Source organism: Portunus trituberculatus, chromosome 6, assembly GCF_017591435.1.
Source record: "Portunus trituberculatus isolate SZX2019 chromosome 6, ASM1759143v1, whole genome shotgun sequence".
Classification (NCBI taxonomy): domain Eukaryota; kingdom Metazoa; phylum Arthropoda; class Malacostraca; order Decapoda; family Portunidae; genus Portunus; species Portunus trituberculatus.
In genome coordinates, this window is record NC_059260.1 from 2,179,048 (window position 1) to 2,193,888 (window position 14,841).

The 14,841-nt window shown below is 34.4% G+C and overlaps 1 long non-coding RNA gene across 1 annotated transcript in view; it reads left to right on the top strand.

The window, feature by feature from the left end:
* Positions 1-2,843: 2,843 nt before the first annotated feature.
* LOC123518416 overlaps positions 2,844-14,841 on the top strand; it is a 27,968-nt gene continuing 15,970 nt past the window's right edge. The window contains exon 1 of the long non-coding RNA XR_006678785.1: positions 2,844-3,373. This is a non-coding gene — a long non-coding RNA (uncharacterized LOC123518416). The remainder of the gene's footprint in view (positions 3,374-14,841) is intronic.

Here is a 14,841-nt window from a genome sequence, read left to right on the forward strand (position 1 = left end):
TTTCTCATTATCTTTCGTTCATTTTCCTTTACGTGTTACGGAATTGATAGTGCGTAGTAGTGGTGGTGGTGCTCTCTCTCTCTCTCTCTCTCTCTCTCTCTCTCTCTCTCTCTCTCTCTTATACTTCTCGTTTTCTTATCACTGCATGGAGATAGAGAGAGAGAGAGAGAGAGAGAGAGATAATAACAAAACACAAATAATGAATGTGAAAATGAAATAACACGAAGAATAAAGAAAATAAAAAAAAAGGAAAGTTGGAGATAAGGAAAAGATAAACGGTGCCTAAGAAAGAAACAAATGACAGTAAACGTAAGAATAAGATAATGCGAAACAAAGATAGCTAAGATATTGTGTGATTGGAGACAAGATCGTAAGATATGGTGTAAGAAATATAATGGGAAGGAATAATGGCGACGTAATATGGATTGGAAAGTAGCCAGGAAGGTTTAGGAGGGTTAATGATAAAAGTACGATAATCAATAATGAATGCAACTTTATTAGAAGAAAAATAATGATAAATGAAATAAATATAATGGCGTAAATAATAAGAAAATAGTGAAAACAGCCTTAAAAAAATGTAATATAGATTGAAAAGTAGTCAGGAAGGTTTTGGAGAGTAAATATCAATAGTACGATAATCAATAGTGAATGCAACTTTATACAAAAAAAAAAGATAATAAATGGTGTAAATAATAAGGAAATAGTGAAAACAGCCTTATGAAATGTAATATATATTGAAAAGTAGCCAGGAAAGATTTTGAGTGTAAATAGTAATAGTACGATAATCAATAATGAAAGCAATTCCTTACACTACACAAATAAGTAATGAAATACGTCATGGCAGGTGAAAATAATAAGATGATAGCTAAAAACAACCTTAACAACACCCACACAACACCACAGTCACGTATACAACCTTTATTCAATATTATTAAACGTTCCACATCAGCATACGTATAATAATAGAAGCTTTGACAGTAAACACTTGTATTGAGATTCCCAATAACTAAACCAGCCTTATAATACTCAAATAACAACATTAACATATATCTAAATAAATTCCCACGTTTTTTAACCTTCCAGACAAGCATGTGGGTAAAAAACACACCACCCACACTCCTTTATTCACCAAAACACTCGCTAGGGGCATTTAAATTTGCCGCCATCCTTGTTTTTTTCAGCAGGTCTGGCGGGGTGCCAAGAGACTGACGTCAAACTGCCGCTGAGAAAACTAGTTCCTTTCTTAAACACCAAAATCTCCTTCAATAAACACCCAGTACCATTTTAAAGGCTGGAAATGATTAAATGGCTTCCTTTTCTACCTATATATTGGAGTGTTAGGAATAATGGAGGTTGTTTTAGTTACCACCCATATGGTTAAGTTCTCTCTCTCTCCTCTCTCTATTTGCTTCTCGTATTTCCATATTTATGGTGAATAATTTCTACTTGATGGTTAATTAATGATAAATTCTTCCTATATAAACGCTTTAATACGCAGAAAATCTATAAAATGAAGGCTGTGTAGCGTCATATATGTGAAATGGACAAATTTGTATTATTATATTAAGATTTTGCGTATTGGCGTGATTTAGGAAAAAATAAGTGAGATTTATATAATTAAATGTCCTGGATTCTTAAGATTTCTCTGCGTATTATTTAGCAAAAGAAGCGAAATAAGGTTAAAATAAGACAAATGTTAGCAAGATTGAAATTAATGTGCCTGTAATGATATTATGGACTAATACACAAACAGAAACACTAAAAGCCATCACTGTATTAATAAAATCCAGAAATATAGGTGGAAATGGAGGAGAAGAAAGATATACCAGCCAAAAAAACGAAATTACAATGGCAGAAATAGTGTTGGCTAGATTTAAATAATGCATAGAAGCCAAAATAAGCCAACACACGCATATCACACAAAGAAAACCAGTACAAAAATATGATTACTCTACGAAAACCACGAAATTGATATAGAAAAAGACGAATATACCGCCAAAATACGAGTTAATTAGGACAGAAATAAGGCAATGTTGGCAGCCCTGGCAGAGGAGAGACTTTTTTGACATGCAACCCTTTCATTCATTATACAATATACACATTATCAATAAAATAAATACAGCATAAATAAAATACAACAAATGGTATACAATGATGGTATGGGTATAGAAGGGGCGGAAATAAGGCATGGTGTGAGTGACTAAGGGGGAGAAAGGTGATAAATATATTTACTCTATCATTCATTCCATATATGCGATTAATAAAGTGAAAATAGATTGAATAATTAAACACAGTGATGAAATGGAGTAAAATAAAGTACGTGGGAGTAATATAAGTAGTAAATATAACGTAAATAAGGCATAAATCGTATTAAGACAAATGAAGACGGAAACGTATATAATCTATGAGTCACACGTTACAGATGGAATAAACAATGAGGATATGAGGCAAAAGATGAGTAATAATAATAGTATAGTGCAGTAATAAGATACATTCTGTGAAAATAAGGCACGGCGGGTTAGTGACATGAAAACACCAAAGCACATAGATATTTCGCCTTAAGCACTACTGAATGAAAGAATAACATGAAATTTGAGTAAAAAATGATAAAGAATACTGGTGTGAGGCAGAAATAAGGTATAGTAGAATGAAATAAGGCACGGTTGGTAACGGCTGGGAACAAGCATACCATTTGCCTTACACGCCTTAAATACAACAAATAAGAAGAAAACAAGGAAAAAAAGAGTTGACATTAAAATAACAAGGTAATATATGGGTGAAATATGGCAAAATAAGTGGTAAATAGGGCATAATAAGGCAGGGTTGGCAGGCCTGGGCGCGGAGGGATATAACAACCTGGAAGCAGTAATGGCGGCCAAACATTGGACCATTCCTTAGACATTTTCACCATTTCCCGCGATCCTAGGGCTTTTCTCACCACCGCGCCGCCACTGCATGAAAGTTGAGTGCCTGAAGTGCCCGCGGTGACCTGAAGTGCGGCTGAAATAAGGCGGGAAGTGAGTGAAATGACTGGTTGAAGTGGAGAAGGCAGGCAGGTTGGTGGCAGTGTACACTTTCATCATCTCTGAAATTTGTGGAAACTCAAGGAAAAAAGCGCCATATTTGTGTCCCCTCGCTGTGTGTCGCCGGGGAAAGTGTCGCAGTGCTTAGGGGAGGAATTGGCAGTGCTCATTTTGCCCACCAGAACGCCGGCAGGTGACAAAATAGTGCTTAAATGTAGGGCGGGTGACAACTCTTGAAATCTCGACTCCCCTGTTCACTTACTTTTTTTTATTATTTTTTTCATTTTTCATTTTCGGTTGTCGTGATTCCGCCACTCACCGACACACTGACTCATGTACAACCCTATCAGGTGAGTGTTGCGTGTGCGTGCGTGTGTGTGTGTGTGCGTATGTGTAACTCTCTCTCTCTCTCTCTCTCTCTCTCTCTCTCTCTCTCTCTCTCTCTCTCTTTCGATATATAATTCTATCAGGTAAATGTTATCTATATGTGTATCTCTCTCTCTCTCTCTCTCTCTCTCTCTCTCTCTCTCTCTCTCTCTCTCTCTCTCTCCCTTTCCTTTTTCTAATCCTGTCATTTATTTATTTATTTATTTACCTATTTTTCCATCCCTATGTCACCTGTAACCTGTATTAATCATGTACTCACCTGTTTTCACCTGTTCTCACCTGTCATTCCTTAATTACAACCTCAATTATTTATTTATTTATTCATTTATATATTTATTTATTTATTTACCTATTTTTCCCTCTCTATGTCACCTGTAACCTGTATTAATCATATACTCACCTGTTCTCACCTGTTCTCACCTGCCATTCCTTAATTACTGCCTCACCTGTATGTCTTTCTGTCCCTTCTATTGTAATTCTGTCATTCTTGCTGCTGTTATTGTTATTATTATTATTTTTATTACTATTATTATTTTTATTTTTATTTCATTTATTTTATTATTTATTTTGTTTTCCTCTGTTTGTGTTACCTGTTGTGTTGTTGTTGCACCTGTTTGTACCTGTTCATTAGTGTGTGTTTGTATTTTTTTGTTTTATTAGTGTTTTCTGTATGTTATCTTTATCTTATTCTTTATTATCTTATTTTTTTAACTTGTTATCTTAATTCTTGGTTATTTCGTGTTTTTCAGTTTTTTTAATAATTTAGTGTGTTTTCTGTTTGATTATCTTTCTATCTTATTCTTTATCTTATTATTTCATTTATTTACTTCATTATCTTATTTTTTTTTACCTTGTTTTCTTATTTCTTAGTTATTTAGTGTGTTATTCAGTTTTTTTTATTTATTTAAGTGTTTTTTCTATTTAATTATCTTTCTATCTTATTCTTTATCTTATTATTTCATTTATTTACTTAATTATCTTATTTTTTTACCTTGTTTTCTTATTTCTTAGTTATTTAGTGTGTTTTTCAATTTTTTTTATTTATTTAAGTGTGTTTTCTGTTTGATTATCTTTCTATCTTATTCTGTATCTTATTATTTCATTTATTTACTTTATTATCTTACTTTCTACTTTATCATCCCTGTGTAACCCTACCTGCCGTTTTCTGTTGTAATTATTTATATGTAATCTTCCTTTTTCTCTATTCCTTCATTATTTTCCTTTACATTTGTCCTCTTCATCCACCTTTTGTCTTCTTTATCACTGGCTCTTCCTTATTCCCTCCTTTCATCATTTATTTTGCCTATTTATTCTTTGTTTCTGTGTTTTATTCTTGATTTTCACTGTTTATCTCTTATTCCTTATTTTTATCCTTTATTTTTGCTACATATCCTTTCTTTATCCTGTTTATCCTTTGTTTCTATCTTTTTATTCTTTATTTCTCTTGTTTATCTTATATTTCTCTTGTTTATCCTTTATTTTCTCTGTTTATCCTTTATTTGTCTTATTTATTCTTTATTCTCTTTGTTTCTCCTTTATTCCTTCTCTTTATCTTTATTTTTGCTGGTTATCCTTCATTTCTCCTGTTTCTCCTTTGTTTCTATCGCTTTATCCTTCATTCTCTCTGTTTATCCTTTATTCCTTCCTTTTATTCATTGTTTCTTCCATTTTCCCTTCATTTGTTACCTGTTGTTCTTCATTTCCTTCTTTTATCATCTATTCTACCTGTTATCCTTTATTTCTTTCATTTATTCCTCTTTTCTTCCATTTTCTCCTTTGTTCTTTTTTATATATTCTTTATTTCTTTCATTTCTTTCTTATTCCTTTTAATTCTCTCCTTATTTCTTTGATTTATCTTGAATTTTTCTTATTCCTCTATATCTTTCTTTTATTCTTTATTTGTTTCATTTATCCTTTCTTCCTTTGGTTTATTCCTTGTTTGTAATTCCCTGTTTTACCTGTTATTGTTTCTTTTCACCTGTTCTTTGTTGTTTGCTTGTTTTCTTTTTCTCTTTTCTTTCTTTTTTTCTTTTCTTTTCCTCTTTCATTTTTCTTTGTTTTTTCTTTTCTCTCTCTTCTTTTCTCTTGTCTCTTTTCTCTTCCTTTTCTCTTCCTTTTTTTCAATTTTCTTTTTCCTCTTCTCTTTTTCTCTGTTCCCTTTTATTTTTTCTCTTTTTTTTCTTTTCTTCCTTTTTTCCTTTTCTTTTTTCCTTTTCCCTTTTCTTTCTTTCCTCTTTCCTCCTTTCTTTTCTTTTTTTTGTCCTGTAACCCTTTCATTTCACCTGTAATTTCTCTATTGATTAATTTGCACCTGTTATGATGTTTTTTTTACATATTTTTTCTTTATTTCTTGTCCTATCTTGAATGTTTCCCTTAATTATCTTGTTTCTCCATTATTTTCTTAGTATTTTCCTAATTTTCTTGTTCTATCTTAAATATTAACCCATATTGTCTTGTTTTTATCTTTTATTTCTTGTCCTATCTTGAATGTTGACCCTAAATGATATTGTCTTGTTTTGTTCATTATATTTTCTTGGATCCTTTCTTAATTTCTTGTTCTATCTTTATTATTAACCCTCATTATCTTTTTTCTACCTTCTTATATCTTCTAAAACACTTCATTTCTTCTCCTATCTTGAAAACTAACTCTGATTATCTTTTCTGTTTTATTTTCTTATTATTCTTTCTGTATTTCTTGTTCTATCTTGAATATTAACCCTGATTATCTTATTTTTATCTTTATATCTTCTACAACACTCTATTTTCTTGTCCTATCTTGAAAACTTTGACTGATTATTATCTTTTTTATTATTTTCTTATTATTCTTTCTTCATTTCTAGTTTTACTTATATTACTTTAAATTATCTTGTTTTTACCTTCTATATCTTCTAAGACTTTATTTCTTATCCTATCTTGAATATTAATCCTTTTTATTTTGTTTTTTCCACATTATCTTCTTAGTCTTCTTCCTCTCCTTACTTATCCTTCATTATTTTTTGTTCCTTATTATATTTTATTATATCAAATACTGTCAACACTTCTTTGTCTGTCCTTGCGAAGAATGTTAACCCCTTCAGTACTGGGACACATTTTTACCTTGAGATTTGTGTACCATTAGACCATTATTGACATTAGCAAGGGTCTATGGAGGTCAGAAGATTAATGGTCACAATCTTCACTATTTTAACCCCTTCAGTACTGGGACACATTTTACCATTTGTGTACCATTATCTTCACTATTTTAACCCCTTCAGTACTGGGACACATTTTTACCTTGAGATTTGTGTACCATTAGACCATTTTATTGACATTAGGAAGGGTCTATGGATGTCAGAAGATTAATGGCCACAGTCTTCACTATTTTAACCCCTTCAGTACTGGGACACATTTTTACCTTGAGTTTTGTGTACCATTAGACCATTTTATTGACATTAGGAAGGGTCTATGGAGGTCAGAAGATTAATGGCCACAGTCTTCACTATTTTAACCCCTTCAGTACTGGGACACATTTTTACCTTGAGTTTTGTGTACCATTAGACCATTTTATTGACATTAGGAAGGGTCTATGGAGGAAAGAAGATTAATGGCCACAGTCTTCACTATTTTAACCCCTTCAGTACTGGGACACATTTTTACCTTGAGTTTTGTGTACCATTAGACCATTTTATTGACATTAGGAAGGGTCTATGGAGGAAAGAAGATTAATGGCCACAGTCTTCACTATTTTAATCCCTTCAGTACTGGGACACATTTTTACCTTGAGTTTTGTGTACCATTAGACCTGTCTTGTTGATGTTTAATGAGGTTAGGTTAGGATAGGTTAGGTTAGGTTAGGTTAGGTTAGGTTAGGTTAGGTTAGGATAGGATAGGATAGGTTAGGTTAGGTTAGGTTTGGTTTGGTTTGGTTTGGTTATTTGAATTAGTAATCGCTTTTATTATCTTACATTTTCTTCACTTCCAAACTTGTTCATTTGATTACATGTTTAAATTACTGACCAGTTTTGTCTTTAATTTTCACCTTCCTTTCACAACTTATTCATTTAACCACGTGCTTCGTAAATGTTTAAATTAGTGATCAGTCTTGTCATTAATTTTCATCTTCCTTTCAAAAGTTGTTCATTCAGTCACCTGTTGTGTTCATGCTTAAATTGATGATTCGTTTTGACATCTTGAATTTTCACGTTTCCTTTCAAAACTTGCTATCTTCAATTTTTGCCTTTCTTTTCAAAATTTGTCTTCTTTAATTTTTGCCTTCCTTTGAAAATTTGAAGTTTGATTTTTGTCTTTCTTTCAAAATTTGCCATCTTTAATTTTCCTTTCTTTCATAATTTTCCTGTTTTGATTTTTGCCTTTCTTAACCCTTTCAGTACCTACACACTTTTTTACCTTCAGATTTGCGTACGATTAGACCATTTTGTTGACATTAGGAAGGGTATACGGAAGTCAGAAGATTAATGGCCATCAGTCTTCACTATTTTAATCCCCACAAAGGTTTCTGAAGCTATTTAAAATCATCAAATAGTAAGCAGAATGAATATGGAAACTCGTCATGGTACGGAAGGGGTTGAAAATTTGCCATCTTTAAATTTTTACCTGTCTTTATAAATTTGCTATCTTTAAATTTAGTCTTCGTTTCAAAATGTGTTCAAGTAATAGTGTGATGCAGTGGTTGTGGTGGCGTGGTTGACATTATCTGCCACACACTTGGTATCTCAGAGTGTGGCAGTTCATAAGCAGTGAATTCAGTGTTGCATCATGTCACATCACCTCACCCAGCACTGTCTGTCCGGCCTTCACTCCTCACCTTGGCTATATTGGTGACCTTTTCTAACCCAACCTAACCCAACCAAACCCATCCTAACATAACCTAACCTAAATTTGACTCCACTCTAATCCAAACCTAACCCAATCTAATTTAACCTAACCTAACCCAACCTTAACCCACTCTGACCCAACCTACCCCAACCCAACCCAACCCAACCCAACCCAACCCAACCTAACTTAACCTAACCCAGCCTAACTCAGTCTAACCTAACCTAACCTAACTTAATGCTTACGAGGTGACTTCCTGCCCTCTACACTGAATGATTTGACTATTTTTTTATCTATTTATTATGTATGAAGGGAAGAACTGGCCAGGGGTAACTTGAAATGAATAAAAAAGGCCCACTTAGTTGCCAGTCCCCTTGCAGGTTCGAGAGTTAGCCATTAAAGGAATAAATGTCGTGAAACCACCCTCTTAACCCCCTTCAGTAGTGGGACACATTTTTACCTTGAGATTTATGTACCATTAGACCATTTTATTGACATTAGGAAGGGTCTATGGAGGTCAGAAGATTAATGGCCACAGTCTTCACTATTTTAACCCCTTCAGTACTGGGACACATTTTTACCTTGAGATTTGTGTACCATTAGACCATTTTATTGACATTAGGAAAGGTTTATGGACGTCAGAAGATTAATGGCCACAGTCTTCACTATTTTAACCCCCCACATGAGTTTCTGAAGCTGTATAGTCACCAGAATGAATATGGAAACACGTCATGGTACTGAAGGGGTTAAATAAAGTTGTAGGAAGTTTTAAATATGGTGTGTTGCGACATTTGAGTATTATGTGTTGTAGTTTGCCATGTTGAAGGGGTTACCATTATTTACATTGTGTTGTGTAAGACATAAGACATTTGTTTGTTTGTTTTGCCTTCAGTCTGACTTGCAAGGGGATTAGCAATTTTAAGTGAGCATTTTGTCTTTCGTTTTCTTTCTTTCCCTTCTTTCTTTCTTTTTCTTTCTTTCTCTCTTTCTCTCTCTCTGTTTTGGTTCAATGTGACTTTCTGAATGTTGATTTGATGTTTTTTTCTACTTTTTGTCCTTATTTCCATCATCTTGTCCTTTATTCCTTTCATTTATCCTTTATTCCTCCTGTTTATCCTTTGTTCCCACTGTTTATCCTTACTTTCTGTTGTTATCCTGTATTTCTTTCCTGTATCCTTTATTCCTTATCCTTTATCCTCAGTTTTATCCTTTTTTAGTGTGTTATCCTTTATTCCTTTGATTTATCCTTTATTTTCACCATTTATCCTTTATTTCCTCCTATTATCCTCACTTTCTCTTCCATTATCCTTTATTCTCTCTGTTTATCCTTTATTTACATTATTATTCCTGCTTTTCCATCCTGTTATCCTTTATTTTTTTCTTTATCCAATCCCAGACACTCTCCTCGCTCAATATTTTATCCCAGGCTCACTCCTCGCTCTGCTCGCTCTAACGCTTTATCCCAGACACACCTCTCTCTCTCTTTCTCTCTTTCTCTCCTTCTCTCTCTCTCTACACTTTATCCCAGACACATTGCTCGCTCTACTCGCTCTACACTTCATGACAAATACACTCCTTGTTCTTCGTTTGTGTTTAAAAGTGTTCTGAGTTAATTAACTGCGATTTTAAACTCTTTCACTGCAAAATAGGACTGTCTTGTGTTTATAGGAAAAAAGGGTTGGATAAGATAGGGCTGCCTTTGTGTTTATAGGAAAAAATGCTTGGATAAAATAGAACTCATGTGTTTATAGGAAAGAGGGTCTGATTAAATAGAACTGGAAAAAAGGTTGACAAAATAGAACTGTGTTAGTGTTTATAGGAAAAAAGAATTGGATTTTTGCAATGCTTGAATTCATAACAGCTATTTTTTTTTTTTATTTATTTATTTATTTATTTATTTTATTTATTTTTTTTTCTTTTAACACTGTCACTGCAATATTTAACAATTTATAACATTCTAGGCAAATGTTCTAATCTTTTCATGTATTGAGGAGAGGGAAACATTCATATATCACATCATAACATCCTTTTTTTCCCACTTCCTTAGGTCACTGCAATATACAACAATTTATAACATTCTAGGCAAATGTTCTAATCTTTTCATGTATTAAGGAGAAGGAAACATTCATATATCACTCAATTTTAGTTCATAACATCATAACATCCATTTCTTTTCACATCCTTAACTCTGTCACTGCAACATACAACAATTTATGACACCAGGTAAATGTTGTACTAATCTTTTCATGCATTGAGGAGAAGGAAACTTTATTGTCACTCAATTTCAGTTCCTAACATCATAACATCCATTTCTTTTCACATCCTTAACTCTGTCACTGCAACATACAACATAAACACTCACGACAAATGTTCTAATCTTTGTGTGCATTTATAGGAAAAAGGCTCAGATTTTTCCAGTGTTTTGAGTTCGTAACATCCTTTATTTCACTTCCTTTACTTTGTCACAGCAATATACAACAATTTACAACACTGACAAATGTTCTAATCTTTCCATGCATTTAAGACAAAGAAACACTCACGCATCACAACATTTCAGTTCATAACATAACATAAGACACATTTTTCCAGCGTTTTGAGTTCATAACATCTTTTTTTCACTTCCTTTACTTGTCACTGCAATATACAACAATTCACAACACTAACGACAAATGTTCTAATCTTTTCATGCATTTATAAGGAAGAGACACTCACATTTTCACATCATTTAGTTCATAACATCATAACATCCTTCTTTTTTAATTCCTTAACACTGTCATTACAATATACAATGATTTATAACTCGTAAGGAAAAGTTTTTAATATTTTTTTGTGTATTTATAAGAAACTCATATTTTCACATTTCAATTCATAATATTTTTTTTTTTTTTTCATTTTCCAAACACTGTCATTGCACTATACATTAATTTGCAACACTTCAGACAAATGTTCTAATCTTTTCATGTATTTAAAAGAGAGAAAGTCATATTTTCACATCATTTCAATCCATAACATAACATTCTTTCTTCTTTTTCACTTCCTTAACACTCATGCAACATACAACCATTCACAACACTTTGACAAATGTTCTAATCTTCTCGTGCATTTATAAGAAAGAAACACTCATATTTTCACATAATTTCTATTCATAACATCATAACATCCTTCTTTTTCACTTCCTTAACACTCATGCAACATACAACCATTCACAACACTTTGACAAATGTTCTAGTCTTTCCATGCATTTATAAGAAAGAAACACTCATATTTTCACATAATTTCTATTCATAACATCATAACATCCTTCTTTTTCACTTCCTTAACACTGGTGCTACAACATACAACAATTTATAACTCGTAAGGAAAAGTTTTGAATCTTTTTGTGTATTTATAAGAAAGAGACATTGACATTTCCTCAACATCTCAATTCAAAATATCCTTCTTTTTTCTTTTAACGCTGTCACTGCTTCATACAACACGTGGCAACACTTTAAGGCAAATGTTGTAATGTTAGTGTGCATTTGTCAGAAACACTCCAATTCCCTCCAGCATTCAGAGTGATGCAGTGTTACAATGAAATGATAGTGAAGAGAAGACATAGAAAGAGAAAGAACTGTGTGTTTCTTAAGTTAGGTTAGGTTAGGTCAGATTAAGTTAGGTTAGGTTAGGTTAGGTTGGCAATTCATAGGTAAAAATTGGTGCAGTTAGGTAAAAACTCATAGCTAAAATTGGTCAGGTTAGGCATCTCTTAGGTAAAACTGGAGCAGGTTAGATTAGGTTAGACAGCTCGTAGGTAAAATTGAGTTAGGTTAGTTTAGGCAGCTTGTAGATAAAAAAAAAAAAATGGTGTGGGGTTAGGTTAGGTTAGGTTAGGCACTCATAGGGTAAAACTGGGTTAGATTAGGTTAGGTTAGGTCAAATTAGTGTGGGTTAGTTAAGGTTAGGTAACTCTTAGGTAAAACTAGTGTAGGTTAGGTTAGGTTAGGCGACTTTGGTGAAACTGGTACAGGTTAGGATAGGTTAGGTTAGGTTAGGATAGGATAGGTTTAGTGACTTGTATGCAAAATTGATGTAGGAGATGCTCTAAAAAATTCTTATCCCTTGTTTTAATATTTTGTAAAAGAAATGCACTGAAGAGAAAGGATGATAGAGAAGGAATGAGATGAGAGTGAAGAGAAGATGGTGTGAAGAGAAGAAAGAAAGAGGAGAAAGAATTATATGTTAGCAAAGAGAAGAGAGACAAAGAGAAAGGGTTACTTGTCTGTTAGTGAAGAGAATGAATGAAAAAGGATTAGATAGTGAAGAGGAAAAGGCATAAAAAATGGATCATGAGTGTGTTAGTGAAGAGAAGAGGTGAGTTAGAATGATAGTGAAGAGAAGAGGCTGTGTTAGTGGTGATAGTGAAGAGAAAAGCTGTGTTAGTGGTGATAGTGAAGAGAAAAGCTGTGTTAGTGATGATAGTGAAGAGAAGAGGCTGTGTTAGTGGTGATAGTGAAGAGAAGAGGCTGTGTTAGTGGTGATAGTGAAGAGAAAAGCTGTGTTAGTGGTGATAGTGAAGAGAAGAGGCTGTGTTAGTGGTGATAGTGAAGAGAAAAGCTGTGTTAGTGGTGATAGTGAAGAGAAGAAGCCGTGTTAGTGGTGATAGTGAAGAGAAGAGGCTGTGTTAGTGGTGATAGTGAAGAGAAGAGGCTGTGTTAGTGGTGATAGTGAAGAGAAAAGCTGTGTTAGTGGTGATAGTGAAGAGAAAAGCTGTGTTAGTGATGATAGTGAAGAGAAGAGCTGTGTTAGTGGTGATAGTGAAGAGAAAAGCTGTATTAGTGGTGATAGTGAAGAGAAGAGGCTGTGTTAGTGGTGATAGTGAAGAGAAAAGCTGTGTTAGTGGTGATAGTGAAGAGAAGATGCTGTGTTAGTGGTGATAGTGAAGAGAAAAGCTGTGTTAGTGATGATAGTGAAGAGAAAAGCTGTGTTAGTGGTGATAGTGAAGAGAAGAGGCTATGTTAGTGGTGATAGGGAAGAGAAAAGCTGTGTTAGTGGTGATAGTGAAGAGAAGAGGCTGTGTTAGTGGTGATAGTGAAGAGAAAAGCTGTGTTAGTGATGATAGTGAAGAGAAGAGGCTGTGTTAGTGGTGATAGTGAAGAGAAAAGCTGTGTTAGTGGTGATAGTGAAGAGAAAAGCTGTGTTAGTGGTGATAGTGAAGAGAAGAGGCTGTGTTAGTGGTGATAGTGAAGAGAAGAGGCTGTGTTAGTGGTGATAGTGAAGAGAAGAGCTGTGTTAGTGGTGATAGTGAAGAGAAAAGCTGTATTAGTGGTGATAGTGAAGAGAAAAGCTGTGTTAGTGGTGATAGTGAAGAGAAGAGGCTGTGTTAGTGGTGATAGTGAAGAGAAAAGCTGTGTTAGTGGTGATAGTGAAGAGAAGAGGCTGTGTTAGTGGTGATAGTGAAGAGAAGAGGCTGTGTTAGTGGTGATAGTGAAGAGAAGAGCTGTGTTAGTGGTGATAGTGAAGAGAAAAGCTGTATTAGTGGTGATAGTGAAGAGAAGAGGCTGTGTTAGTGGTGATAGTGAAGAGAAGAGGCTGTGTTAGTGGTGATAGTGAAGAGAAGAGCTGTGTTAGTGGTGATAGTGAAGAGAAAAGCTGTATTAGTGGTGATAGTGAAGAGAAGAGGCTGTGTTAGTGGTGATAGTGAAGAGAAAAGCTGTGTTAGTGGTGATAGTGAAGAGAAGAGGCTGTGTTAGTGGTGATAGTGAAGAGAAGAGGCTGTGTTAGTGGTGATAGTGAGCTGTGTTAGAGAAGAGAAAAGCTGTGTTAGTGGTGATAGTGAAGAGAAGAGGCTGTGTTAGTGGTGATAGTGAAGAGAAGAGGCTGTGTTAGTGGTGATAGTGAAGAGAAAAGCTGTGTTAGTGGTGATAGTGAAGAGAAGAGGCTGTGTTAGTGGTGATAGTGAAGAGAAGAGGCTGTGTTAGTGGTGATAGTGAAGAGAAGAGCTGTGTTAGTGGTGATAGTGAAGAGAAAAGCTGTGTTAGTGGTGATAGTGAAGAGAAGAGGCTGTGTTAGTGGTGATAGTGAAGAGAAAAGCTGTGTTAGTGGTGATAGTGAAGAGAAGATGCTGTGTTAGTGGTGATAGTGAAGAGAAAAGCTGTGTTAGTGGTGATAGTGAAGAGAAGAGGCTGTGTTAGTGGTGATAGTGAAGAGAAAAGCTGTGTTAGTGGTGATAGTGAAGAGAAAAGCTGTGTTAGTGGTGATAGTGAAGAGAAGAGGCTGTGTTAGTGGTGATAGTGAAGAGAAAAGCTGTGTTAGTGGTGATAGTGAAGAGAAGAGGCTGTGTTAGTGGTGATAGTGAAGAGAAGAGGCTGTGTTAGTGGTGATAGTGAAGAGAAAAGCTGTGTTAGTGGTGATAGTGAAGAGAAGAGGCTGTGTTAGTGGTGATAGTGAAGAGAAGAGGCTGTGTTAGTGGTGATAGTGAAGAGAAAAGCTGTGTTAGTGGTGATAGTGAAGAGAAGAGGCTGTGTTAGTGGTGATAGTGAAGAGAAAAGCTGTGTTAGTGGTGATAGTGAAGAGAAGAGGCTGTGTTAGTGGTGATAGTGAAGAGAAGAGGCTGTGTTAGTGGTGATAGTGAAGAGAAAAG